The sequence below is a fragment of the Marmota monax genome, unplaced genomic scaffold (genome assembly GCF_021218885.2).
Source record: "Marmota monax isolate L192 unplaced genomic scaffold, Marmota_monax_Labrador192_F-V1.1 WCK01_AAM20220418_F8-fsc00012, whole genome shotgun sequence".
Classification (NCBI taxonomy): domain Eukaryota; kingdom Metazoa; phylum Chordata; class Mammalia; order Rodentia; family Sciuridae; genus Marmota; species Marmota monax.
Genome location: NW_026695227.1, coordinates 34145607 through 34172835, shown reverse-complemented (window position 1 = coordinate 34172835; position 27229 = coordinate 34145607). Strand labels below are relative to the sequence as shown.

Sequence of the window (27229 nt, the reverse complement as noted above, 5' to 3'; positions counted from 1 at the left end):
TGTTTCTTGAGTCTCCTGTGTATATTTCTTTTCTACAGTTGGCTGAGTACCTTGGTGAGAGTACAAGGTATGCAAGGTGATGATGGTTCTAAAACTCAGCAGGATCTGGCTGAGCTCAATTGCTCTTAATTGTGTTTCAGGGAAACCTCATTTGAAATAGCTCTCCTTTTTAATAATTACCACCTCACATGACCTCTTATTTGCCCTAAAGGATTGGGATTAGTAGCAACTACAATCCTGGCTTAAAATGATGATGATTAATTCATTTTCTATTAATCATCACTCACTGTCCTAGCTCAGTCCCTTGTTGTCGGTCACCTGTTCTGTTGTAAGAATTTCTTATTGGACCACTTGCCTCCTGTCTCTGCCCTTTACTTTTTACTTGTACCCACTACTGCCAGGTTAATTCTCCTATAGGACTGGTTTTTGTTTACCAACTCAAAAACAACTTTCTTAGCTTTATATTTTTGGGGGTTTTATTTCTTTCTTTAAGATGGAGTCTTGGGCTGGGGATGTGGCTCAAGCGGTAGCGCGCTCGCCTGGCATGCGTGCGGCCCGGGTTCGATCCTCAGCACCACATACCAACAAAGATGTTGTGTCCGCTGAAAACTAAAATAAATGTTACAATTCTCTCTCTCTCTCTCTCTCTCTCTCTCTCTCTCTCAAAAAAAAAAAAAAAAAAAAAAAGATGGAGTCTTGTTTTATTGCCCAGACTGGCCTCAAAGTTCTGGCTCAAGAGATCCTACTGCCTGAGCCTCCTGAGCTGAGACTATAGGCACATTCCATCATGTCGAGCTTATCTTTTTTTTTTTTTTTTTTTAGTTGTAGATGAACACACAGTATCTTTTCTTTATTTCTATGTGGTGCTGAGGATCTAACCCAGTGCTTCATACATGCAAGACAAACGCTATACTACTGAGCTACAGCCCCAGTCCCCAGGACTATCTTTTATTCTTAAACACTTAACCCGAAGTGACTGTTATTTTTCAGATGCTTTCCCATCCTTAATTCTGCTCATCTTTGTTTTCTTTCTCTGAATCTTTGCTTACTTTCCTCTTTTTTTTTTTTTTTTTTTTTTTTTTGTGATGCTGGGAATTGAACCCACGGTCTTGTGCATGCGAGGCAAGCACTTTGCCAACTGAGCTATATCCCCAGCCCTGCTTTCCTCTTTTTCAATCTGTTATCTTAAAGACTTGCTTAAATGCTGTCTCTTCCTTCATGAAGCTGTTATCTAATTTCTACCTACCCTCAGTCAAATGAGCATTAACCCCTATAAAGGGCTATAGAGCATATTATATCTTGTTTATAATACTATGGTCTGTAATCTATGGATTTGTGTGCATGTGGACACTTAAATCTCCCAAATCAGGTTGTCAATTTCTTGAGGCTGAGACTCTCGTGTTCATGTTCATATCCCTAAAAGTATTTAATTTATCTCAGCATGTACTTAGTCATTTTTTTTTTTTTCTCACCTGATTCTTTCTCCCTTCACAAGTAAGGAACCAAACTTTGAGAGATTGAAATGTTTTATCAGAGGCATTCACTGACAGGGAACTCATACAATCCAAGGTATAAAACTATCCTATTGTTGGTCTTATGGGACTCTTCCCAAGAAAAATGTTGCTGGTGACTATTAAAAATGTAGGAAGAAAAGGGCAGAGAAAACAAAGATAAACTTTTTTTCTGTTAAAAATGGTTCATGAGGTCTGGGGTTGTGGCTCAGAAGTAGAGCGATCGCCTAGAATGCGTGAGGTACTGGGTTCAGTCCTCGGCACCACATTAAAAAATAATAATAAAGATTGTGTCCACCTAAAAATTAAAAAAAAAAAAAAAAGCCTCATGATCTGAGCACAACAACCAGGAGCAGTATTACATGCTTGTGATTCTAGTGACTCGGGAGTCTGAGTCAGGAGGAATGCAAGTCCAAGGCCAGCCTCAGCAACTTCACAAGACCCTGTCTCAGCAACTCCTTAGCACCACAAAAACAAAACAAAAAACAGTACATGATTTACAATCAGGAAGAAAACACAGATACCTTCTTAGGGTGGTAAGGATTGAGCTAGGGCCTTGTGCATGATATGCAAGCACTTTACCACAGAGCTGTAGCCCCAGTGCTATTCTTAAAATAGATACCTGATGACTGAGGAAGGGGAAAGGCAGTAGAGCCTTCTACCAAAGGTTTAAATTCAAGTGAATAAAACAAAGGGAGGGCTATTGCTTATTTCCAAATGTATATACTTCCCATCACCTCTGGGTTGGAGGAAACACAAATTAGAATCTGTGCTCATGAGGTCCACACCCCAGATAATATAGCAATCTGGAAGCAAACTGTGGAAAGACCCCTCTTGACCCTTAATCAAATATCAAAGGGGCAAGGATAAATGATTTGGAGTGATCTGCCTGTGGACTTTTAGTTACTGCTTGAACCAAAAGTAAAACCACTAAAGTCAACAATGTTATAATTTCTGAAAAGATGCTAGCACATATCCAGTTATTTCAAGCTATGTAAGATAGAGCTTATTCAAAATTTAGCCTTTAGAAAATACAGGAAATTTGCCAGGAATAGTGGCACATCCCTGTAATCTCAGCAACTTGGGAGGCTGAGGCAGGAGGATACCAAGTTCAGGGTCAGCTTCAGTAATTTAGGGATACCCTCAGCAACTTGGTGAGACCCTGTCTCAAAAATAAAATAAAAAGGGCTGGTGTTGTAGTTCAGAGGTAGAGCAACCCTGGGTTCAATCTCCAGTATTTAAAAAAAAAAAAAAAAAAGTTATTTGCTCTTCTTGCAATTGTTCTTTTCCATGTTAATTTTAAAATCAGCTTAAGGGCTAGGGTTGTAGCTCAGTGATAGAGTGGGTTCAATCCCCAATAGCCCCATTCAAAAAACATTGTGAAATTGTATGTGAAATTCTAATTTTGTCAACTCTGTGGCCCCAAGTACCTCTTGAAGTTTTGGTGCTGAGAGTTGAACTCAAGGCCTGAAGCTTACTAGGCAAATGTTCTACTGGATTGAGATGTATCTCCAGACCTTTAAAAAATACTTTGTTATATGCATTTATGAGTGTCAAAATGAACCCCACTATTATATATAACTATAATGTACTAATTAATAAAACAAACATGGGCTGGGGCTGTAGCTCAGTGGTAAAGAGCTTGCCTTGCATGTGTGAAACACTGGGTTCGATCCTCAGCACCACATAAAAACAAATAAAGACATTGTGCGTCCATCTACAACTAAAAACTTTATATATTAAACAAACAAAAAACCTCTACAGTAAAAAACGTAAGTTTGAGACACAGTCTTGCGAAGTTGCTGAGGCTAGCCTTGGACTTGCATTCTTCCTGCCTCAGCCTCCCAAGTCACTGGAATCATAAGCATGTGCTACTGCCCCTGGTTGCTGTGCCCAGATCAGAAGGCATTTCTAACAGAAAAGGTTTATCTTTGTTTACTCTGCCCTTTTCTTCCTTCATTTTTAATAGTCACCAGCAACATTTTGCTTGGGAAGAGTCCCACAAGACCAACAATGTGATAGTTTTATACCTTGGATTGCATGAGTTCCCTGTCAATGAATGCCTCTGATAAAACATTTCAACCTCCCAAAGTGTTAAAGTGTTTCTTTACTTGTGAAGGGAGAATGAATCAGGTGAGAAAATTAAAAAAAAAAAAAATGACTAAGTACATGCTGAGATAAATTATATTAAATACTTTTAGGGATGTAAAAATGTGTTTTATTCTTCTTCTTTGTCCTTCCTACAGAATTTAGTTTAGGTAACCACTTAACAACTTAGGTGTGTACAAGCAAAGCTTGGTGGCCCATGTGTTTTTGTTTTCTCTGAGGTAAATGATGAGATTGTTCTGCAAGAAGCTTGGAGGCAAATTTATTCAGGAGTCAAGGCAACCTGGATCCACTTGGCTTCAGGCCCCAAGAGACATCTATTGGCAACCCAAGTTGCCAACAACTTGGGGTAGAGGAGAGGAGAAACAGGGTTCAAGAGCAAATTTTCTGAAGATCTCTCCAACTTTGATTTCAGTTCTAATTTCTCTAATAGCACTGGCTATTGAGACACTGGGCAGATCATTAACCAGGAACTTTCTAGGACCTCTGTTTCTGCACATTTACTAAATAGGGGTAATAATATTCATCCCAGGGATCAGCATGTGCCCACAAATGTGCCTTGAGTATTTTGAAATGATAGTGTCATCAAAATTCAACCTGTAATCCTACTTGCTCAGGAGGCTAAAACAGGAAGATCCCAAGTTCAAGGCCAGCCTCAGCAACTTAGCAAGGTCCTAAGCAAGTTGGTGAGACCCTGTAATAAAAATTTAAAAATTAAAAAAAAAAGAAAAAAGGGCTGGGGATGTAGTTCAATGGTACCCCTGGGTTTAATGCCAGTAACCTGCCCTCGCAAAAATTCAATGTATACTGATTATAATTTGCTTTCTTTTTCTTCATGGCACTCCAAGCCTATTATAACCATTTTTTAAAAAAAAATTATTTTTTTCAGTTGTAGTTGGACAAAATACCTTTATTCCATTCATTTTTATGTGGTGCTGAGGATTGAATCCAGGGCCCTGCTCATGCAAGGTGAGCGCTCTACCACTGAGCCACAATCCCAGTCCCCCTATTATAACCATTTTATAGGCAGCTTCTCCCTCTTATGGTAGGCATAGAGAAGGGAACTGACCATTCAAATTTTATTCAGATGGGAAACATCCAAGGAGAGAACCCAGGTATGCTGAAGGCAGCAAGACCCACTTCCCTCTTCTTCTTTTTTTTTTTTGTTTTTTTAAACACTTATTCTTTTTAGTTGTAGGTGGACACAATACCTTTATTTAATTTTTATGTGGAGCTGAGGATCAAACTCAGTGCTTTATGCATGCTAGGTGAGCGCTTTTCCTCTGAGCCACAACCCAGTCCCCACTTCCTTCTTCTTAATCCTTAGTTATTTCAAGAGTTGATTGTGTGCAGGGATTAAACATCTGTAATCCCAGCAAGTCAGGAGCAGAAGCAGGAGGATCACAAATTCAAGGCCAGCCTGGACAATTTGGCAAAGCCCTAAGCAATGTAGTGAGACCTTAGCTCAAACATAATAAGAAGTTGTGGGTGCAGTGGCAGATACCTGTAATACCAGCAACTCAGGAGGCTAAGGCAGGAGGATCGTAGGTTCAAAGCCAGCCTCAGCAATTTAGCAAGGACCTGTCTCAAAATAAAAAGGGCTAGGGATGAGGCTCAGTGGCTTAATGCCCCTGGGTTTAATCCCTGGTACCAATAATAATAAGAAGAAGAAGAAGAAGAAGAACTGGGAATGTAACTCAGTGGCAAAGTGCCTAGGGTTCAATGCAAAGAAAGAAAAGAAAGAAAGAAAAAAAAAAAGGAAGCATGGGGCAGAAGATGTTGTACAGAATACTAAACATGAGGAAAGGCCTTTCAAGTCAAATGTTTGACTTCTCTTATTAGTGTAAAATGGTTAGAGATAGTCTATTTCCACTTTCCCCCTCCTTTCCCCAAAGAGATACTTTCATGTTTTGAGTGAGTGCTATAATAGGCAGAATTTGTTTTTCAATGACCCCTAGGAGCTAGGGGTATAGCTCAGTGGTAGAATACATGTAAGAACCCTTAAGTTTTCAATCCCCAGCATTGCAAAATAAATAACTCTTTAAAAATGTCCTGCTCTAGGGCTGGGGTTGTGGCTCAGCGGTAGAGCACTCGCCTAGCATGTGCAAGGCCCTGGGTTCTATCCTCAGCACCACATATAAATAAATAAAATAAAGGTCCTAAAAAAAAAGTCCTGCTCTAATCTCCAAAACCTATGAATTTTATTTTATTTATTTATTTTTTTTATTTTTTTGGTACCAGGGATTGAACCTAAAGGGGCTTACCCACTGAACCACATCCCCAACCCTTTATTATATTTTATTTTGAGGCAGGCTCTTGCCAAGTTGCTCAGGACCTCACTAAATTGCTAAGGCTGGCTTTGAACTGCAATTCTCTTGCTTCAGCCTCCCAAGCCACCATACCTTACATGTGTGTACCACCATACCCTACCAAAGCCTGTGAATTTGATACCATTCCCCTTGGTTATGTCATATGGCACTGTTAACTTAGGGAGGTTATGTGTATGGGCCTGATCTAATCATATTAGCCCTTAAAAGCAGAGAGTTTTCTAAAGCTCATGGCATTAGAGGAAATCACAGATTTGAAGACAGGATTTAATGCACTATTGCTGGCTTTGAAAATGGAGAAAACCATATGCAAGGACCAGAAGTGGCATTTCAGAGCTGAGAATGACCCACTAGCAAGGACCTAGAAAGGAAGTGGGGGCTTCATTTTATAATTGCAAGCAACATAATTTTGTTAACAACTTGAAGGAGATTGGATGTGCATTGGATGTGTGAGACTGGAAGTTCCTCCTCAGAACCTCCAGAGAAAAGCTGAGCATAGACAACTCCTTGACTTTGGTTTGGTGAGACCCTAAATAGAGAATCCAGTCATTGCCCCCTGGATTTGTAATCTAGAGATAGTAAATGGATGTCATTTTAAACTGCTAAGTTTGTGGTAACTTGTCATGCAACAATAAAGTTAATACAAGTATAATTATTCCAATCGGCAGTACAAGGAGTGAAATTTCATCTAGATCTTGAAAGGAAATGCTAAAAGTTATCTGTCTCCTAAATTCATTGAATCTAATCTAGCTCAGGGAGGCTAACGAGAAAAGACATTAAAACCAAAAATGGATGGCATGTTCCTTTATATAATTTTTTTTCTTTTTTTTAGTACCAGGGATTGAACTCAGGGGCACTTGACCACTGAGCCACATCCCCAGCCCTTTTTGTATTTTATTTAGAGACAGGGTCTCACTGAGTTGCTTAGTACCTTTGTCTTGCTGAGGCTGGCTTTGAACTTACAATCCTCCTGATTCAGCCTGCAGAGCTGCTGGGATTACAGGCGTGAGCCACCATACCTGGCATTTTTACATAGTATTTCACTTGTGTAAAGTAGGGGGTTTTGTCTTTCATGTTCAAGAATCATGACTTGTTTCTCCAGGTTATCTAAGTAGGAAGTGATAAAACAGAATAGGAACCATTGACCAAACTCTTTGCACTATACCACTCTGCCTCCTGGGGGCCAGGGTGTCATTGGAAGAGTGGGAAAGAAATCTGGACATATTCTGAGGTTTCTCAGTGAAGTTGATTGATCCATTTTTCTTATAATTATTATCCCTGCAGTTATCTAGCAAACGGGTAGTATTTTGCTCACTCCTGGTTTCATTTTACCCAACTGTTCATTTTCTGGGTTCCTGGGCAGGCTCATCTCAGTTGGCTCAGCTCTGCCCCTAAAATGGATATTTTTAACCATTGTAGATTACAGCCTTCCAGGAACTGTGTAGCTGCTTTTACAGAAAAGAACTCTACATATCTTGCTAGTGGGGGATTGGTTGGGTTTGTGTGTATGTGTAGGGATGGTTTCTGAGCCCAAACAGACTTGCAGCCCCTCTACGCCTTCTCCATCCCAGTCTCCCAGCAGCTGGAACCAAAACTTGAAGTTGTCAAAGCTAGCTGCAAAGGGTAACAAGTAGGTAGCTCACAGCCCTCTTAGCAACAGAAGAACAGTCAATAGGGATTTAAGGTAGGGAGAAAGTTCAGCTCAGGGAAGGTTTGTACAGTGCAGAAGACAAGATTTGCAGAAAGCAGCTTGGCCTTGGAGAGTTAACCAGATTCAAAGTCCCAGAATCCTGGGTTCAAGTTACTCACTGAATGGCTTTTGGTTAAAGCCTGTGCTACAAGTTCCTTCCCTTGTGTTGAATAAAAGATTATCTGCCTTCCTGAGATGGCACAGAAATAAGTGAAATTAGGTTTTTAATTATGTTTTTTTCTCTTTTCTTTTTCTTTTTTTTGGGGGAGAGGAGGTGCTGCGGGTTGAATTCAGGGCACCACCAAGCTACATTCCCTAGACCAAAATTAGGTTTTAAAACTACTTGTTGGAGGGCTAGGTTGTGTAAATTATCTCTGTCTCTGCTGTTTCTTAGTTACCAGTTTACCAGTAGTAACTTAACACTAGGATTCTCTGCCAGTGCTAAAATTAGACTCTACTACTCTTCCTTTTCTCCCTCTTGCTTTTGTTTTTGGGACTTAAGGGGCAGACATCTGCACTGCTGGAGTTAATAATTAACTAAATATCAGTTTTTTCTTTAAAACTCTTTTCTCACTAGTTGGGCATAGTGGAATATGCCTGTAATCCTGCAACTTGGGAGGCTGAGAGGGGAGGATCACTAGTTCAAAGCCAAACTTAGTGAGGCCCTAGGCAACTTAGTGAGACCCTGTCTCAAAATTAAAAATAATTTTTAAAATTTTGGGGTAGGGATGTGATTTAGTAGTAAAGCACCTCGGGGTTCAATCCCCAGTACTAAAAGAAAAAAGAAAAAAAAATTCCCACTAGAAAACACTGTTTCCTTTTCTTTTTTAATATTTATTTTTTCATTGTAATTGAACACAATACCTTTATTTTATTTGTTTATTTTTATGTGGTGCTGGGGATTGAACCCAGGGCCTCACCATGCTGACCACTGAGTCACAACTCCAGCCCCAGAAAACACTATTTCCATCCCACCCACTTCATTATCCTTTCAAAGAAGTAAGACAAATACGCCCTGAATTTTTATTTTTTTCCTCAGCACTGGGGATTGAACCCAGGATTTAGCACATGCCAGGCAAGTATTATACCACTTATATTATACTACATCCACAACCCTTCACATTTTATTTTTACACAGGACCTTGCTAAGTTGCCTAGGCTGGCCTTGAGCTCGAAATCCTCCTGTTTCAGCCTACTGCATCGCAAAGATTATAGGAATACACCATTATACCTGACCTTCTCTAGATTTTGATGATTTGATGTTTCTCTTTTGGAAACAGAGCTGAGAAAGTCTAGGGAATGGGAGAGGATAGAATAGACAGAATTGGAATGGTAGGAAGCTAGACTCCTGGTTTCTCCAGCCTGACTTCACTTTCCTGGCTAGATAGGCTTTCAGCCTCTAAAACTGAGGTTCCCTATCATATCACCAAAGGGTCTGGAATTACTCCTAAGTGTGCTGACATCTTCTGTAAGAGTGGGAAGTTCAGGTATTGGGCACTTTTCCTGCCCGGTGAGGGATGGGGGGTAGATAGGCAGAAGGGACTCAGTCTTTTCCAGCTGCAACCTAGAAAGAAAAGGAAAAATTTCACCAGGGAAGATTGTGTAAACAGCGCGTTTGGCTGGAGCCATAGAGTTGGGGAAGCAAAGAAAGGGATCTTTGTTCTCCCCTACCCCAGCCAGAGTACAATCATAGAGTTGGGATTGTTTGCTTTGGCAAGGGACTCCTTGCCTAAAAGAACTAGGCGTTCCAGAGACTAGTGAGGCCTCTGTTGGGTTCCCCTATGGAACTAGGGAGAGGACAACTCCCAGTTTAAACCCTTTACCTATGGAAATAAGCTGGAGAGCTGCAGGCCTGAGGCATCTGGCACTTTCTTCTCTAGCTTTGTTCGCCTTCTTCCTTTCCTACCTTTGCCTTCTTACAGTCTGTCAGTTTAGTTGACCTCAATCTTCCTGCCTTTGAGTGTGCTGTCTTGTATTAGAGAGTATTCTTGTATCTGAGTTCTGTCACAAAAGAAGCTAAAAATTTTCACAGACAGCAATACAATGCCAGGGCTGCTCTCTAAGGAATCCAGCAGTAAAAAGGATTATGAGATAATCCTATCCATTCTTTGACTTTTAGGTTGTGTTCTATCTGGCCCTGACAGTTGCAGTCAGTCTGTCCCCAAATCTCCAAAGCTGTCCTACTTTTCTTGGTTAACATTAGTGTCTCACAAATGTAAAGTAACATGTATAAAGTGCCTGCCTATGCCAGGTGCTTTGCAAATGCCATTTTATTTAGTTCACAAGACCTACTTATGATGTAGATATAATTACCCCCATTTTACAAATTAGGACACCAGGGGATTATCAAGATTAAATAATTTGTCCAAGGTCACACAGATGGTATATTAGCTTACTAGGACTGCCATAACAAAGCACTACAAGTTATTGTCTCGGTTCTAGAGGCCAGAAGTCCGAGATCAAAATGTCAGGAGGGTTAGTTCCTTCTGAGGGCTGTGAATAATCTATTCCATGCCTATCCCCAAGCTTGTGGTGGTTTTCTGGCAATCTTTGGCATCCCTTGGTTTGTAGATGTATGCATTGATCTTCATATGACATTATCCTTGTGTACATATCTGTGTCCAAATTTCCCCTTAAAGAAGGACACTGATCATACCAAATTAGGACCTCCCCAAGGTGAGTATGACCTCATTTTAACGAATTACATCTGCAGTGATTCTATTTCCAAACAAGGTCACATATCAAGATACAATGAGTTAGTACTTCAACATATGAATTTGGGGATGACACAATTCAAGCCATCAATGATGATAACTTGTTATGCCAAAATTTTAATTAATGTCCATCTGACTCAAAAGCATTTATGCTCTTTCTACTGTACTATACTGCCTTCTGAAAATCAGAAAATTGTTTAGTATGTCTGCTGGTGCCAGGTATGGTGGCACCAGCAGATATACTAACTATATCTACTGGTGCCACCATAGATATAGTTAGTATATACTATATCTACTACTCAGGAGACTGAAGCAGGAGGATCACAAACTCAAAGCCAACCTTGGCAATTTAATAAGACCCTGTCTTAATTTTTTTAAATGATTTTTTAAAAATATTTTTTTAGTTGTCAATGGACCTTTGTTTTTTTATTTATTTATATGTGGTGCTGAGGATTGAACCCAGTGCCTCACACATTCCAGGCAAGTGCGCTACTGCTGAGCCACAGCCTTTGCCCTTAAATTTTTTTAATACATTTTTTTAGTTGTAGATAAACACAATACCTTTTTTTTAACCATATGGTTTATTTTTATTTATTTTTTAGTTATACATGACAGCAGAATGTATTTTGACATATAATACATACATGGAATGTATATACAGCAATCATATTATCTATTCTATTCTGCTGTCCTTCCTATCCCCCCTACTCCTCCCCTCCTCTCCCATCCTTTCTCTCTATCCAATCTAATGTGACACACTTTTTTTTTCTTTTTCTCGTCACAACATCATGTATGTATTCTGTGCAACAATGAGGTTCTCCTTCCTTCTTCTGTGCAACTCCCCTTTTCCCTCTTTTTCCCTCCCACCTCTCTAACCTATTTAGTGGTAGTCTTCTTCTCATGCTCTTGTTCCCTATCCATTTTGAGTCACCCCCTTATATCAGAGAAGACATTCGGTATTTGTTTTTTAGGGATTGGCTAACTTCACTTAGCATAATCTGCTCTAATGCCATCCATTTGCCTTCAAATGCCATGATCTTGTTATTTTTTAGTGCTGAGTAATATTCCATTGTGTATAAATGCCACATTTTTTTTATCCATTCATCTATTGAAGGGCATCTAGGTTGGTTCCACATTCTAGCCATTCTGAATTGTGCTGCTATAAACATTGATGTGGCTGTGTCCCTGTAGTATGCTCTTTTTAGGTCTTTTGGGTACAGTCCGAGAAAGGGAATAGCTGGGTAAAATGGTGGTTCCATTCCCAGCTTTCCAAGGAATCTCCATACTGCTTTCCAAATTGGCTGCACCAATTTGCAGTCCCACCAGCAATGTATGAGTGTACCTTTTTCCCCCCCGAATCCTTGCCAGCACTTATTGTTGTTTGACTTCATAATGGCTGCCATTCTTATTGGAGTGAGATAGTATCTTAGAGTAGTTTTAATTTGCATTTCTCTGAAAACACAATACCTTTATTTTATTTATTTTATGTGGTGCTGAGGATTGAATCCAGTGCCTCACATGTGTGAGGCAAGTGCTCCACCACTGAGCCACAACCCCAGCCCATCTTAAATTTTTTTTTAAACTATTTTTTTTAAATTTTTTTTTAGTTGTAGATAGACACAATACCTTTATTTTATTTATTTGTTTTTATGTGGTGCCCCAGTGCCTCACACATGCAAGGCAAACACTCTACAAACTGAGCTACAATCCCAGCCCCTGAAAACTATTTTTAGTTGTAGATGGACACTTTATTTATTTATTTTTATGTGGTACTGAAGATCAAACCCAGTACCTCACACATTGCTAGGCAAGTGCTCTACTACTGAGCTACAGCCCTAGCCCCTGTCTTAAAATATTTTTAAAATATTTATTTTTTAGTTATAGGTGGACACAATATCTTTATTTTTATGTGGTGCTGAGAATCGAACGTGGTGCCTTACACATGGTAGGCGAGCACTCTACCTCTGAGCCATAACCCCAGCCCCTCTGTCTTAAATTTTTAAAAAGAAAAAAATATAGAAAGGTTTTGGGGTATAGCTCAGTGGTAGAGCACCAATCCCTGGTGCCTGGGAGTGGGGGGAGGGTAGTCTTCTGGCTTTCAACACTTCTCTCCTTCAATCCAAACTCCTATTACTGTTAACTAATTCTCTTTCTAAAATATGGATTTGATCAATCACCTTCAGACTTAAAATATTTCAGAGACTTCCAGGGGTTGAAGAGACTTCAGATAAAGTCCAGACACCTTTTGGAGGTAAACAAGGCCATTCTTTTTTAAAAAATATTTTTTATTAGTTGTTGATGAATTATTTTTTACTTATTTGTATGTGGTGCTGAGAATCGAACCTAGGGCGTCACACATTCTAGGCAAGCACTCTACTGCTGAGCCACAACCCCAGCCCCAAACAAGGCCATTCTTAAGAGAAACCAAATTATCACAAGGCTTTTTTTCATGCCTGTCTTTTCAGTGTACTTTCTCACACCACTTTCTTCCTCTGTCCAATCCCTATAAACTCCAACTGTACATGCCTGTTTGTAGTTTCTTCCTTTTGTTTTCTGTACTAGGGATTAAACCCAGAGGTGCTTAACCATTGAGCTACATCCTCAGCCCTTTTTATTTATTTTAAGACAGGATCCCATGAAGTTGCTTAGAGGCCTCACTAAGTTGCTGAGGCTAGCCTAGAACTTGAGATCCTCCTGCCTCAGCTTCCTGAGCTTGTGGTATTAAACTGGTATGCAATACTTTGCCTGGCTGTTTGCAGTTTCTTAAATACAGTATGTTTATATACTCCTTCTAGTCTTGCTTTCCTCCCTCATGTCTCCTAATCTGTTCCTTTCACAGCTATCCTCATTTCAACTAGTCAAACAAAACCCAACGCTCATCCTTGATTCCTCTACTTCTTTTCCTCTACTCATCTATCTCTACTGTCACCTCCCAATGTCAAGCCACCATAGTGTCTCACTAGTGTAATAGCTTCCTAACTATACAGATGTGTGCCACCATGCTCTTTAGCCATGTGAGTTTCTTCCTCTATGAATTCTCCTTTTTATCTTTTGCCCAGTCTTTTACATTATTTTCTTTTGTAGTGCTGGAGAGCCAACCCAGGGCCTCACACCTGCTAGGTAAGCACTCTACCACAGAGCTGCACCCTAGCCCAGCCTGTTTTTTATATATTTACTTGTGCTTTTCTTTTTCTTTCTTTCTTTTTTTTTTTTTTTGGTGGGGGATACCAGGGATTGAACTCAGGGGCACTCAACCACTGAGCCACATCCCCAGCCCTATTTTGTATTTTATTTAAAGACAGGGTCGCACTGAGTTGCTTAGCACCTTGCCATTGCTGAGGCTGGCTTTGAACTCGTGATCTTCCTGCCTCAGCCTCCCAAATGACTGGGATTATAGGCATGTGCACCACCACACCTGGCTGTGCTTTTCATATAGATTTCATAATGAGTTCTTTACATATTCTATATATTAATCCTTTGTTATATGAGTTGCAAATACCTTCTAATCTGATTTATCTCTTCAGTTTGTTTATAATATGGTATCTCCACTTCCCCCCATTACACCCCCACCCATCTCTTGAACTTGGAATAGAAGTCTGGGCCTTGCACGTGCTAGACAAGCCTCCTACCACTGAGCTAGATTCTTAGCCTTGGTGGGTTTTTCTTTTCTTTTCTTTTTTTCTTTTTCTTGTACCAGGAATTGAATTCAGGGACACTCGACCTCTGAGCCACATCCCGAGTCCTATTTTGTACTTTATTTAGAGACATGTTCTCCTTGAGTTGCTTAGCACCTTGCCATTGCTGAGGCTCACATTGAACTCACGATTTTCCTGTCTTAGGCTCCTGAGCCACTGGGATTACAGGCATATGCCCAACTCTAGCCCTGTTTTTGATACAGGGCCTTGCTTAGTTGCTAGGGCTGTCCTTGAACTTGTGGTTCTCCTACCTCAGCCTCCTTCGTCACTTAGATGACAGGCATGCACAATTATGCCCAACATTTATATTATTGTTATTATTATTATTATTTTTTTTTGGTGCAGTACTGGGGATTGAACTTTGGGTGTTTTACCACTGAGATAGGATCTTATCTGAATTGTCCAGACTGGCCTCAAACTTGTGATCTTTGTGCCTCAGCCTCCCAAGCCAAGGATTTTATGTGTGTATCACCGCATCCACTTTATACTCTTTTTTAATTTTTTTTTTAGAGAGAGAGAGAGAATTTTAATATTTATTTTTTAGTTTTCGGCGGACACAACATCTTTGTTTGTATGTGGTGCTGAGGATCAAACCTGGGCCACAGGCATGCCAGGCGAGGGCTACGGCTTGAGCCACATCCCCAGCCCAACACTTTATACTCTTTTGACATAGAGAATTTCAGTTCTTTCAATCTTTTCCTTTATGAGCATGCTTTTTTATTCTTATGTAGGAATCCTTCCCTATCTTGATATTATAAAATTATCCTTCCATTTTTTTCCCCCTAACAACAAACCCTGGCTTTATTACTAACTAGCTGTAAAATGTTGAGAAAGTTTCTTAACCTTTCTGGTCCTCACAGTTCTCTTCTATAAAATGAGAATAGTAATAGTGTCTATTTATAGAGTTATTCTTAGGATTATTCATTTGTATCAGGCAGGATCCCCAATTAAACAGATATCACTCTGAAATTAGGATGATTTGAAAAAATCTACCTATAAAGATATGGATGCGGGGGCCTGGGGTTGTGGCTCAGAGGTAGAGCACTCGCCTAGCATGCGTGAGGCACCGAGTTTGATCCTCAGCATACATAAACTATAACTAAAAATATGTAACTAAAAAGTAAATATTTATTAAATATTTATTAAATTTATTAAATATTTATTAAATAACTATAACTAAAAATAAATATTTTAAAAAATATTTAAAGAAGATCCCACTCAAACTACCTATAAACTGCAGGAGAAATGCAGGCTCAAAATAATTCTTACAAGAGGAACACAAGTTACCCTGAAGGGTGAGACTTTTGTGACCCTTACACAGACAAGATCCTGGAATTCAGAGAGATAAGGATAATTCCCTACAACCATAAAATCTATATTCATTTATTCCAAGGTGATGATCAGGGGAGTATCTCTGAGAGGTACCATTTGAGCATGGATGGGGAATCACACAGATAGTACAATAATGTGCGGGTAGTAACAACAGATAGCTGTTCCAATCCTGAGGCCAAAATGCAAAAGAAGGGTAGGTTGGAGTTATTAGAAAGATTAGACTCCATGTAGATATGATCACCTTGGTAGAGGTAATGATCTGCCAGGGATCCAGGAACAGTGTAAACCTGAGGCAATTTGGCAGAGAAGAGCCTGGAAAATAAATACCTTGGCCTTACTGTCCTTCATTCCTTCAAACTCTTACTGGGGCTCTACATGAGCGGAAGCCAGAGGACAAAGGAATAACCTGATATTGTCCATACAGGATACTGGGAACCAATGGAGAGAGTGGATCTGGAAGAGCAAATGAAAAGTATTTGGTATAATTTCTGTTAGAATGTACTGAGTGCAGGGCTGGGGACATGGCTCAAGCGGTAGCGCGCTCGCCTGGCATGCCTGTGGCCCAGGTTTGATCCTCAGCACCACATACAAACAAAGATGTTGTGTCTGCCGAGAACTAAAAAATAAATATTAAAAAAAGTTCTCTCTCTCTTTCACTCTTTAAAAAAAAATGTACTGAGTGCAAATTTGAGTTAGTACTATTTTAGGCTCTGAGGATACTATAAACACAACAGACAGGGTCCCTGTCTTTTTTTTTTTCTTTAATTTAATATACATTTTTTTAAGTTGTCTATGGACCTTTATTTTATTTATTTGTATATGGTGCTGAGAATCAAACCCATTGCCTCACACATGTTAGGCAAGTGCTCTATCACTGAGCTACAATCTCAGCCCTAGAGTCCCTGTCTTTATGATCTTATATTCTAATGTGAAAAGACAGATAATATATATTAGCAAATAGAACATGTCAGATACTATAAGTGCTAGAGAAAACAAGGTAAGATAAAGAAGATAGAGTGACAGGGTGTGAGGTGTAGGTTAGTTGGTCAGTATCTCTGACTAGGTACCATTTGAGCAGTGACCTAAAGGAAGAAAGAGAATGAACCATGTGTATATCTGGTATTTAAAAAAAAAAAAAAAAAAAAGGAAAGGTTTGGACATGGGACTTAGTCTATTTTCTGAAGCTATAATAAAATATCTGAATCTGTGTGCTTATAAAAAAGTTTACTTAGTTCAGAGTTTTGGAGACCAAAAATGCAAGATCAGGAGGTCCCATCTGTTCAGCCTATACTTATGGTGTCATGGCAGATGGCACCACAATGGCAGGAACCATGCAGAAGAGATCATATGGTACAATAGAAAGCCAGAGAAATTCAGGGACCAGGCTTGCGTTTTTATTTTTTTAATAACTTGCTGGGGTCCATAAGAACTATATTCATTTCTTCCACAGTGATGCCCCCCAATGACCTAATCACCTCCCACTAAGCTGCCCCTCTGGACGGTTTTTCCACCTCAGTACCACTATGCTGAGGATCAAGATTGTAGCACCAGAACTTTAAGGGACACACTCAAACCATATTGGACCATAGCAAAGACCAGGCTTGGCAGTCTGAGGAAAAGTAAGGAGATAGTTCTTTTAGAAAATAATGAACGACAAGACAGCAGTGGCTTATATGAGTGATAACAAAGTGGTGAGGAGGGGTGGCATCCTGGGTGTATTTCAAAGGTAGAGGATCTGCTAATTCTAAAAGATTTGTAATGTTGGATGTTTGAGAAAGCGGATTTGCTTTTTGAGAACTGTGAAAATTAAACAAAGGCCTGCAGCAATAAGGAGAGTGTTTATTCAGGAAAAATAGTTGAATCTCAATAAGAACAGTGAGTTTTATGGCATTTTACCTTATCCTTTTCTCATCTTCCCCCCTCTTTGACTCCACAGTAGCCTTGAAAACCAACTTCTTGCAGTCAGTGAAAGCTGGCAGCTTGGTAGCCACTAGAGAGTAGAATGGGGTTGAAGCAACTTCAAAGCCCAATTCATAAAAAACTGCCATTACTTGACTAGTCTGGTGGGTCCCTGGAAGATCCCAAACTACCTATAAACTGCAGGAGAAATGCAGGCTCAAAATAATCCTTATAAGAGGAACACAAGTTACCCTGAAGGGTGAGACTTTTGTGACCCTTACACAGACAATGCAGAGGGAGAAGGATAATTCCCTACAACCTTAAAATCTGTAAGAGGGCTGGGGATGTGGCTCAAGCTGTAGCGTGCTTGCCTGGCATGCGCGGGGCGCTGAGTTGGATCCTCAACACCACATAAAAATAAAATAAAGATATTGTGTCCACCTAAAAAAATAAAAAAGAAATATAAAAAGAAATAAAATCTGTAAGAACAGGTTCCAGTTAGAACTGGTCAATATGGGCCAAAGTGACCTAGAGTGGTCATGGCAGTAGGGAATGAAAAATCTGATGTCATCTTGCTGTCAAAAACCAAGAGGTGGGCCAGGGGAGGTGGTGAACACCTGTATTCCCAGCAACTTGGGAGAATCACTAGTTTAAAGCCAGCCTGAGCAGCTTAGTGAGGCCCTAAGTAACTTAGCAAGACCCTGTCTCAAAATAAAAAATAAAAGGGCTGGGGACTGGGGTTGTGGCAAGTGGTAGAGTGCTTGCCCAGCACGTGTGAAGCACTGAGTTCAATCCTCAGTACCAGATAAAAATAAAAAATACTAAAAAATAAATAAAATAAAATAAAAAGGGAGGGGGATATGGTTCAGTGGTAGAGTACCCCTAGATTAAATTCCCAGTACCAAAAAAAACCACAATTATCTTTATTTGATCTGACTGGAGCTTGCTGAGTACAAACAGGCTTTTCCCTTCAGGCATTTGTCTAAAATAATGAGAGGCAACTGTTTAACACTGCAGTTGTTTGTGATGGCAGGTAATAGTTGGGGCCAACAACAGGCTAACTAAAAAGTCTAAAAGGAATACTGGGGAATTTGACATCCATAGGGGCTTTGGAAAGTTCTAAGATATTCCTGGGAATCTAGAAGACCATTCATATGCTCAGGGCTATGTGTACACTCAGAATTGTGTGCATGGTCAGGAAGTCTCAGTATTAAACACTATTGATTAAACTTGAGGCTCTATACCAGTACAAAGTGAAAAAAGAGTTGTAAACTGCCTGGCTGAGAGCTGAAATCATACCCCAATATGTACTCACAGTCCCGGAGCAAAGACCAATAGACTCATTGGTTCTAGGCACTTAAGAAAATCTCTGTCCAATAATTAGCTGGGCATGAAGACAACTGAATACAGACTTGCATGGACATATATGTCAAAGAATATAGAAGTTACAGAATTATTTCAGAAAGGCCACTAAATAAACAACCACCATTAAAAACAAATAGCAGAGGCTGGGGTTGCGGCTCAGTGGTAAAGCCCTTACCTAGCATGTGTGAGGCACACTGGGTTCAATTCTTATCATCACATAAAAATAAATAAGCCTGGGTGGGGCTGGGGCTCAGCAGTATCGTACTTGCCTGGCATGTGTGAGGCACTGGATTCGATTCTCAGTACCACATATAAATAAATAAAATAAAGGTCTATCGACAACTAAAAATAAATAAATAAGCTGGACACAGTAGTGCATGCCTGTAATCCTAGCAGCTTGGGAAGCTGAGGCAGGAGGATCGCAAGTTCAAAGCCAGTTTCAGCAAGAGCAAGGAGCTAAGCAACTCAATGAGACCCTGTCTCTAAATAAAATACAAAATAGGGCTGGGGATGTGGCTCAGTGGCCGAGTGCTCCTGAGTTTAATTCCTGATACTAAATAAATAAATAACTGTTCATCCACAACTAAAAGAATATATATATATATAATAGCAGGGCTGGGGCAGTAGCTCAGCTTGCCTTGCATGGGTGAGGCACTGGGTTCAATTTTCAGCATCTCATAAAAGTAAACAAATAAAATAAAGGCATGTTGTCCAAACAAACAAACAAACAAAAAATAGCAGACCCTAGATGGAGAGAGGAGCATCTGATTTTTACAAGTACCACTTTATATAATTTAAAATGGTTTTCAACAACAAAAAAAATTGAGACATGCAACAAAATATGGATCATACACAAGTAAAAAAGCAGTCGAGGGGCTGGGGTTGTGGCTCAGAGGTAGAGCACTCACCTAGCATGCATGAGGCACTGGGTTTGATCCTCAGCACCACATAAAAAAATAAAGATTTGTGTCCACCTATAACTAAAAATAAATGTTAAAAAAAAAAAAAAGCAGTCAATAGCTGGACGGTGGCACATGCTTGCAACTCCAGCTACCCAGGAGGCTGAGGCAGGAGGATCCTAAATTGGAGGCTAGCCTGGACAGCTTAACATGACCCTATCTCAAAAGCAAACAAAAAACACATATAATAAAAGGAAATGACCAGGCAAGTTGGCAAGACCTTGTCTCAAAAAGTTAAAAAGGGCCAGGCTTGGTGGTACATGCTAGCTACGGAGGAGGCAGAGGTAGGAGGATTGCAAGTTTGAGGCCAAGACTCTGTCTCAAAAAAGGAAAAGGGTAGAGATATAGCTCAGTGGTAGAGTACCTCTGAGGTCAATCCCCAGTACTGCAAAAACTAAAAAAATGATGCTGTCTACAAGAGACACCCATAGATTCATAGTTTCAAAGTCATGTAGGGGCTAAAAGTAAAAAAATGAAAAAAGATACATGATGCAAGTAGTAACCAACAGAGATCTGACATACTACAAAAAGTACTTAAAGATAAAATTGTTGGGCTGGGGTTGTGGCTCAGCATTAGAGAGCTCACCTCTCATGTGTGAGGCCCTGGGTTCGATTCTTAACACTACATAAAAATAAATAAATCAAATAAAGGTATTGTGTTCAACGACAACTAAAATAAATAAATACATAAAGATAGAATTGTTATTGGACCTGGGTGTGGTGGCACATACTTGTAATCCCAATGGCTCAGGAGGCTCAGGCAGGAGGATCCTGAGTTCAAAGTTAGTCTGAGCAACTTATCGAGGTCCTAAAGCAACTCAGGGAGACCCTATCCCTAAATAAAATATTTTAAAAAGAGCTGGAGATTTGGCCCACTGGTTAAGCACCAGTGGGTTAAGTTCCTGGTACCAAAAAAAAAAAAAAGTTTTATTTAGAGACAAAGCAGGACTCCTCCACCTACCAGAGTAGAGACTGAACCCAGGGGTACTCTACCACTGAACTACACCCCTGACCATTTTTGGGGGGTGTGGGCAGGGGCACTCTACCATGGAACCACATCCCAATTTCTTTTTATTTTCTATTTTGAAACAGGGTCTTACTAAATTGCCAAGGCTATCCTTGATCTTGCAATCCTCCTGCCTTAGCCTCCCAAATCCCTGGGAATACAGGCATGCACCACCATGCTTGGCTAAAGGAGGACATTTTACAAGGATAAAGGAATTACTTCAGCGAGGTACAATGGTGCACACCGTAATCCTAGACTTGGGAGCCTTAGGTAGGAGGATTGCAAGTTCCAGACCTACCTCAACAACTTGTTGAGGCCGTAAGGACTTAGTGAGACCCTGTCTCAAAAAAAAAAAAAAAAAAAGAAAGAAAGCAAGAAAAAAGAAAAAAAATTTAAAAGGGCTGGGGATGTGGTTCAGTGGTTAAGTACTTCTGGGTAAAGTCTCTGTACCAAAGAAAGAAAGAAAAAAAAATCACTTTATCAAAAAGATATAGCAATTGTTGGGGCTGGGGGGATGTGGTTCAAGTGGTAAACGAACTGCCCTGGCATGCGTTCGATCCTCAGCACCACATAAAAATAAATAAAGATATTATGTCCACCTAAAACAAAAAAAATAAATATTAAAAAAAGATATAGCAATTGTAAACATAAATGCACCTAATAAAAGAGTCCCCAAGTATATCAAGCAATGATTGACAGAACTGAATGCAGAAATAGACAATTCGATAATAGACTTCAATATCCTATTACAATAGTGGACAGAATACTTAGACACATTAACAAGAGATAATTTGAATAATACTATAAACCATCTATATTTAAAAGACATCTATATAATGATCTGTCCAACAACAGCAGAATACAAATTCTTTTTTATTTTTATTGTTTTGAGAGAGGGTCTTACTATGTTGCCCAGCTGGTTCCAAACTCCTGGCTCAAGCAATACTCCTTGCTTTAGGCTTTGGAGTAGATGGGACTACAGGTGCAGGCTACTGTGCCCAGTTTTGAACACAAATTGTTTTAAGGTACATTTTTTCTCTGGGATAGAACATGTTAAGTCTAAATATGGTCTTGATAAATTTAAAAGTATTATAATAGTGTATATCCTCCTATCACAAGGAGAGAAAAATTAAATGAGTACCAGGAAGAAGAAAAGGGAAATTCACAAGTATGTGGAAAATAAACAACATATACCTAAATAAACAATGGTTCAAAAAAAGAAATTAAAAAATAAAAAGAAGAAATGGTTGAAATAGAAATTAGAAGAATACTTTGAGATTAATAAAAATTAAAACAAAACCTATTACATTTATGGAATGCAGCTAAGCAATGCTTAAAGGGAAGGTTACAGCTATAAATGAGTATAGTTTAAAAAAAAAAGATCTAAAATCAATAACCTAACCAAAAGAAACAAAGAAAAAGAAAAATCCAAAGCAAATACATGGAAGGACATAATAGAGATTAGCATGAAAATCAATGAATAGAGAATGGAGAAATATCGGAGAAAAGTAAATAAAACCTGAAGTTGATTCTTTGAGAAGATCAACAAATTGAAAAAAACTTCAGTTAAACTGACCAAGATAAAAATAAAACACAGTGGGCTGGGGTTGTGGCTCAGCGGTAGAGCTCTCACCTAGCAAGTGAGAGGCCCTGGGTTCGATCCTCAGCACCACATAAAAATAAATAAATAAAGGTATTGTGTCCAACTAAAAAATAATAAATAAATAAATAAAAACACAAGTTACTAAAATCAGAAATAAAAGAGGATATTACTATCAGTCTCACAAAAATAAAAACAACCAAACGCAAACAAATTAGATGAAATGCAAAAATTCCTAGAAAGATACAAATGACAGAAACTGACTTGAGAAGAAATACAAAATCTGAAACTGAAATTAAGAAAACAATTCCATTTACAATAGCACCAAAAAGAAAAAAAATACTTATAAATAAATTTAACAAAAGTAGTTCATGATTTGTGCACTTGCAACTGCAAAACACAATTGAAAGACATTTAGAAGACATAAATAAATGGAAAGACATTCCATATTCACAAATTGACAAGGCCTGGTATTATTAAGACGGTGAAACTCAGCCAGGTGCAGTGGCACACACCTGTAATCCCAGAAGCTTGGGAGGCTGAGGCAGGAGGATTTCGAGTTTAATTTTGGGTTGCTGATACTAGTCTCAAACTTGCAATCTTTTTGCTTCACCCTCCTGAGTTGTTGGGATTACAGGAGTGTAAGCCACCACTCCTGGCTTTATGAATCCTTTTGATATTGGTATAAGGACAGATACATAAGAACAATAGAATAGAATTGACAGTCCAGAAATAAACTCAGGTATTTAAGGTCAACTGATTTTTGACAAGAGTGCCAAGAAAACTGAATGGGGGAAAGAATAGTTTAACAAATGATGCTAGGACAACTGGTTATCCACCTACAAAAGAATTTAACTGAACCCCTACCTAACACCATATGCAAAATTAATCTCAAATGGATCTAAGACCTAAATGCAGGAGATAAAAGTATAAAACCCTTAAAAATATATATAGGTGTCAATCTTTATGCCCTTAGATTAGGCAATGTTTCTTAGCACAAACAAGAAGACAAATTGGACTTTGTCAAAACTAAAAACTTTCCAGGTGTGGTGGCACATGCCTTTAATCCTAGAAGTTTGGGAGGCTGAGGCAGGAAGATCACTAGATTAAACCTAGCCTTAGCAACTCAGTGAGGCCCAAAGCAACTTAGTGAGATCCTGCCTCAAAAAAAAAAAAAAAAAAAAGGCTGGGGTTTTAACTCAGTGGTAGTGTCCCTGTTACCACACATACACACAGATGAAATTTTTGAAAAGTAGAAATGAAACAAATACACACACACACACACACACTAAGTGGGGAAGACTGGGGAAAGGCCATATGTTGGGGAGAAAGAAGGAATTCTGTTTGGACATAAGTTTGAAATGCTTATTAGACATCTAAGTGGATTGTGAAGTGGGCAGTTGGAGAAGATAATTTGCAGTTCAGAGGATATGGTCTGGGGATATAAAATTGGGGGGAAATTAATTAAATATATATTTATTTTATAATATTATTTATATGTATGAATAGTACCTGGAACATAGGAAGACATATAAATGTTAGCCATTCCATGTCTAGAGTAATAGCCTATGATTTGTAGCATCCCTTCTCCATTTGTAATGCCACCTCCATTACATACAAATTTTCCTTATATATTGGAAGTTGGCTTCTATCTTGCATTCTCTTATGCAGGAATATTTTTGCAGGATGAGTACTGGGGATTGAACTCGGGGGCACTTTACCACTGAGCTACATTCCCAGTCCTTATTTATTTTGACTAAATTGCTGAGGCTGGCCTCAAACTTGGATCCTCCTGCCTCAATCTCCTGAGTCACTGGGATTACAGGCGTGTGCTATCATGCCCAGTTTATGTAGAAACTGTTTTAGAAGAGAGTAGATTCGAAGCCCAAACTCCTCTCAACTTTTCTTAAGTTTCAAGAATGTGATTCTAGACATGTTTTACATTTGCTATGTAGGGAGGAATCACCTAGAATCTTCCTCTCAGAAGGTTCTGGGAGGACACATGAGATCCTAGACAGGAAGTTCAGAAAGTTTAGTAATCTGGGACTGGGGTTGTGGCTCAGTGGCAGAGCACTTGCCTTGCACATCTGAGGCCCTGGGTTAAATCCTCAGCACCACATATAAATAAACAATTAAAAAATAAAGGTACTGTGTCCATCTACAACTACAAAAAACATTTTTAAAAAAGTTTAGTAATCTAAAGTGACAAACAGAATAGAGATTCCATGGGTGATATTTTAAATCAACTCTCCTTATGAGGAAAATTTGTATGTAATGGAGGTGGCATTACAAATGGAGAAGGGATGCTACAAATCATACTAGAATAGGCTATTACTCTAGACATAGAAAGGCTAACATTTATAGATCTTCCTATGTTCCAGGTACTATTCATACATATAAATAACATTATAATATAAATATATATTTAATTCATTTTCCCCCAATTTGATCAATTTTAAAAAGTTTTTAATTATAAAATTTACCATGTTAACCATCATAATTTGGAGGCAGATACTGGGGATTGAACTCAGGGGCACTTAAGCACTAAGCCACACCCACAGCCCCATTCATTTTTTATTTTGAGACAGGATCTCACTAAGCTGTTTAGGGCCTTGACAAATTACTGAGCAGGCCTCTATGCAATCTTCCTTTAAACTTTTGATCCTCCTGCCTCAGCCCACTGAGTGGCTAGGATTATAGGCATGCGCCACCAAGCATAGCTCATGATAAATTTTTGAATACAGTCTTTGCATTTGATGTTTCCTTCAGAGAACTTTTAAAGAGTGTTTCCTGATAATTCAGCCCCTGGTTTAAATGGTACTTTCTCAAAAAGGCTGTTTCTCAACACTAAGAATAGTTTCTTCCTCACTCCTAGTTACGTTGTCTCATTACCCAGAAGCACTCTTCACTTTTTGAAATAGATGTGGTTTTGGATTATTAACTATTAACTACCTCCCATCAACTCACACATACATACACACACACACACACACACAAATTCCAATACAGGGTTGGGTCTGTCTGTTCTACACCACAGGACTAGAATAGTACTTTGCACATAGTCTGTCCTGTTAAGTTTTGTTAAAATACTTGATGAATAATATAGTGCTTTTTGTTTTGAGGTACTGGCGATTAAACCCAGGGGTGCTCTACCGCTGAACTACATCCCTGGGCCTTTATTTTTTTCATTGAGACTGGGTCTTCTAAATTGCTGAGATTGGCCTTGACTTTGTGATCCTCCTGCCTTAGCCTCCTGAGTAGCTGGGATTACTGGCCTGTACTACTGCACCAGGCATTGCTTTTTCATTTGTATGTGTGTGTGCTGTTGGGTATTAAACCCAGGGCATCACACATTGTAGGCAAGCTCTCTATTCCAGAGCTACACCCTTGGCTCTATAATGCTTTTTAAAAATTGCCAAGCATTTTCATATATCTCACTTGATCATTACAACTCGGAGTAACTCAAAATGGGATTTCTATCCTTATTGTACAGTCTTACAGAAGCATCTCACCCCAGGCCATAGGACTTGTAAAATGGCAGAGCTGGGATCGCTGCACAGGTGGAATGCTTTTTCCAATGCATTCACTCCAGTTCTAGGGCTAAGGGTATTTTATATTACTGTGTTATTAAGGAAGTGCCTGGCTCTGGAGGGTAGTAGAAACGACCCAAACAATTTTTTACATGTAGACAGTTCCTGGAGTTGAACTCCTACTACCACCTCTTTCATTTCCTCACCCCATACAGTCACACACATAGTAGAAAACTGTGGCCACAATGATGGTACTGTTCCCATTAAGAAGAAAATACAACTACTCAATACCTGTTTGAAACCGTGAATTCCCTTGTTTAACTTGCTTTGTTCCTTCCTTGCCTGTTTTTAATAGCTTTATTGAGGTTTAGTCTTTTTTTCCCCCAGTATGGAGTCTATTTTTTAGCTTTAGGTGGACACAATATCTTTATTTTGTTTTTATGTGGTGCTGAGGATCCAACCCAGTGCCTCGCGCATGAAAGGCGAGCGCGCTACCACTTGAGCCACATCCCCAGCCCCCCAGTATAGTCTTTAGTTTAGTAGTTCGTCATTCTTTCCTTTTTTCCACTTAATATTTACTTTTTTTTTTTGTAGTTGTAGTTGGACACAATATCTTTATTTTATTTATTTTTATGTGGTGCTGAGGATTGAACCCAGGGCCTCGCAAGTGCTAGGTGAGTGTTCTACCGCTGAGCCACAATCCCAGCCCCTCATCATTCTTTCATTAGGTTTGTTTTTTCTTTATCGGTACTGACGATTGAACCCAAGGGTATTTTACCTCTGAGTTACATCCCCAGACCTTTTATTTTGTTTTTATTTTTTGAGACAGGGTCTTACTAAGTTCCTTAGGGTCTCACTAAAATTCTGAGACTGGCCTCAAACTTGCAATCCTCCTGGCTCATTAGATTTCTAGACTACACCTTCACAAAAATCTTCTGAAGGCCGTCTCATAATTCAAATTCTGCTTTAAATGTTACTTTCTCAAAGAGGCTTTCTTTCAACACTAAGAGCAGTTTCTTCCCCACTCCTAGTCTTTCTGGGATTGACCCCAAGCCCTCAGAGCAAGCCAGGTAAACTCTCTACCACCGAGTTTATCCCCAGCCCAGTAATCTAATTTTTTTTTCATGACACCTTTATTCTATTTATTTAATTTTATATGGTGCCGGGGATCGAACCCGGGGCCTCACACGTGCTAGGCAAGCACTCTGCCACTGAGCTACTGCCCCAGCCAGTAATCTAGTTTTAAAGTGTGCTCCGTGAGATCATCTCATTCCTTAGAATGTTTGCTTCATCTTTTGGATCTACATCACTACAGATACCGTAAAGATACTATTTCCTCCTTTTTCCTTTCTTCCCTCCGGCTTCTACAGCCGAACACGTGTGACCTGTGTATACAGTCTGGCTCAGCCTTCCACCCAAGGCCTCCCCATAGTAAGCCCCTCCCCTCAGCTCTTTTCCAACTCAGCCCTCACGAATCTCGCCCTCCCCCCCCACC

General features: G+C 39.4%; 1 non-coding gene across 1 annotated transcript; it reads left to right on the top strand.

Annotated features, from left to right (window-relative positions):
* The first annotated feature begins 22206 nt into the window (after positions 1-22206).
* Trnaa-agc (transfer RNA alanine (anticodon AGC)) lies at positions 22207-22279 on the top strand. The gene has a single exon. It is a non-coding gene; the product is annotated as a tRNA-Ala (tRNA).
* Positions 22280-27229: the final 4950 nt, after the last annotated feature.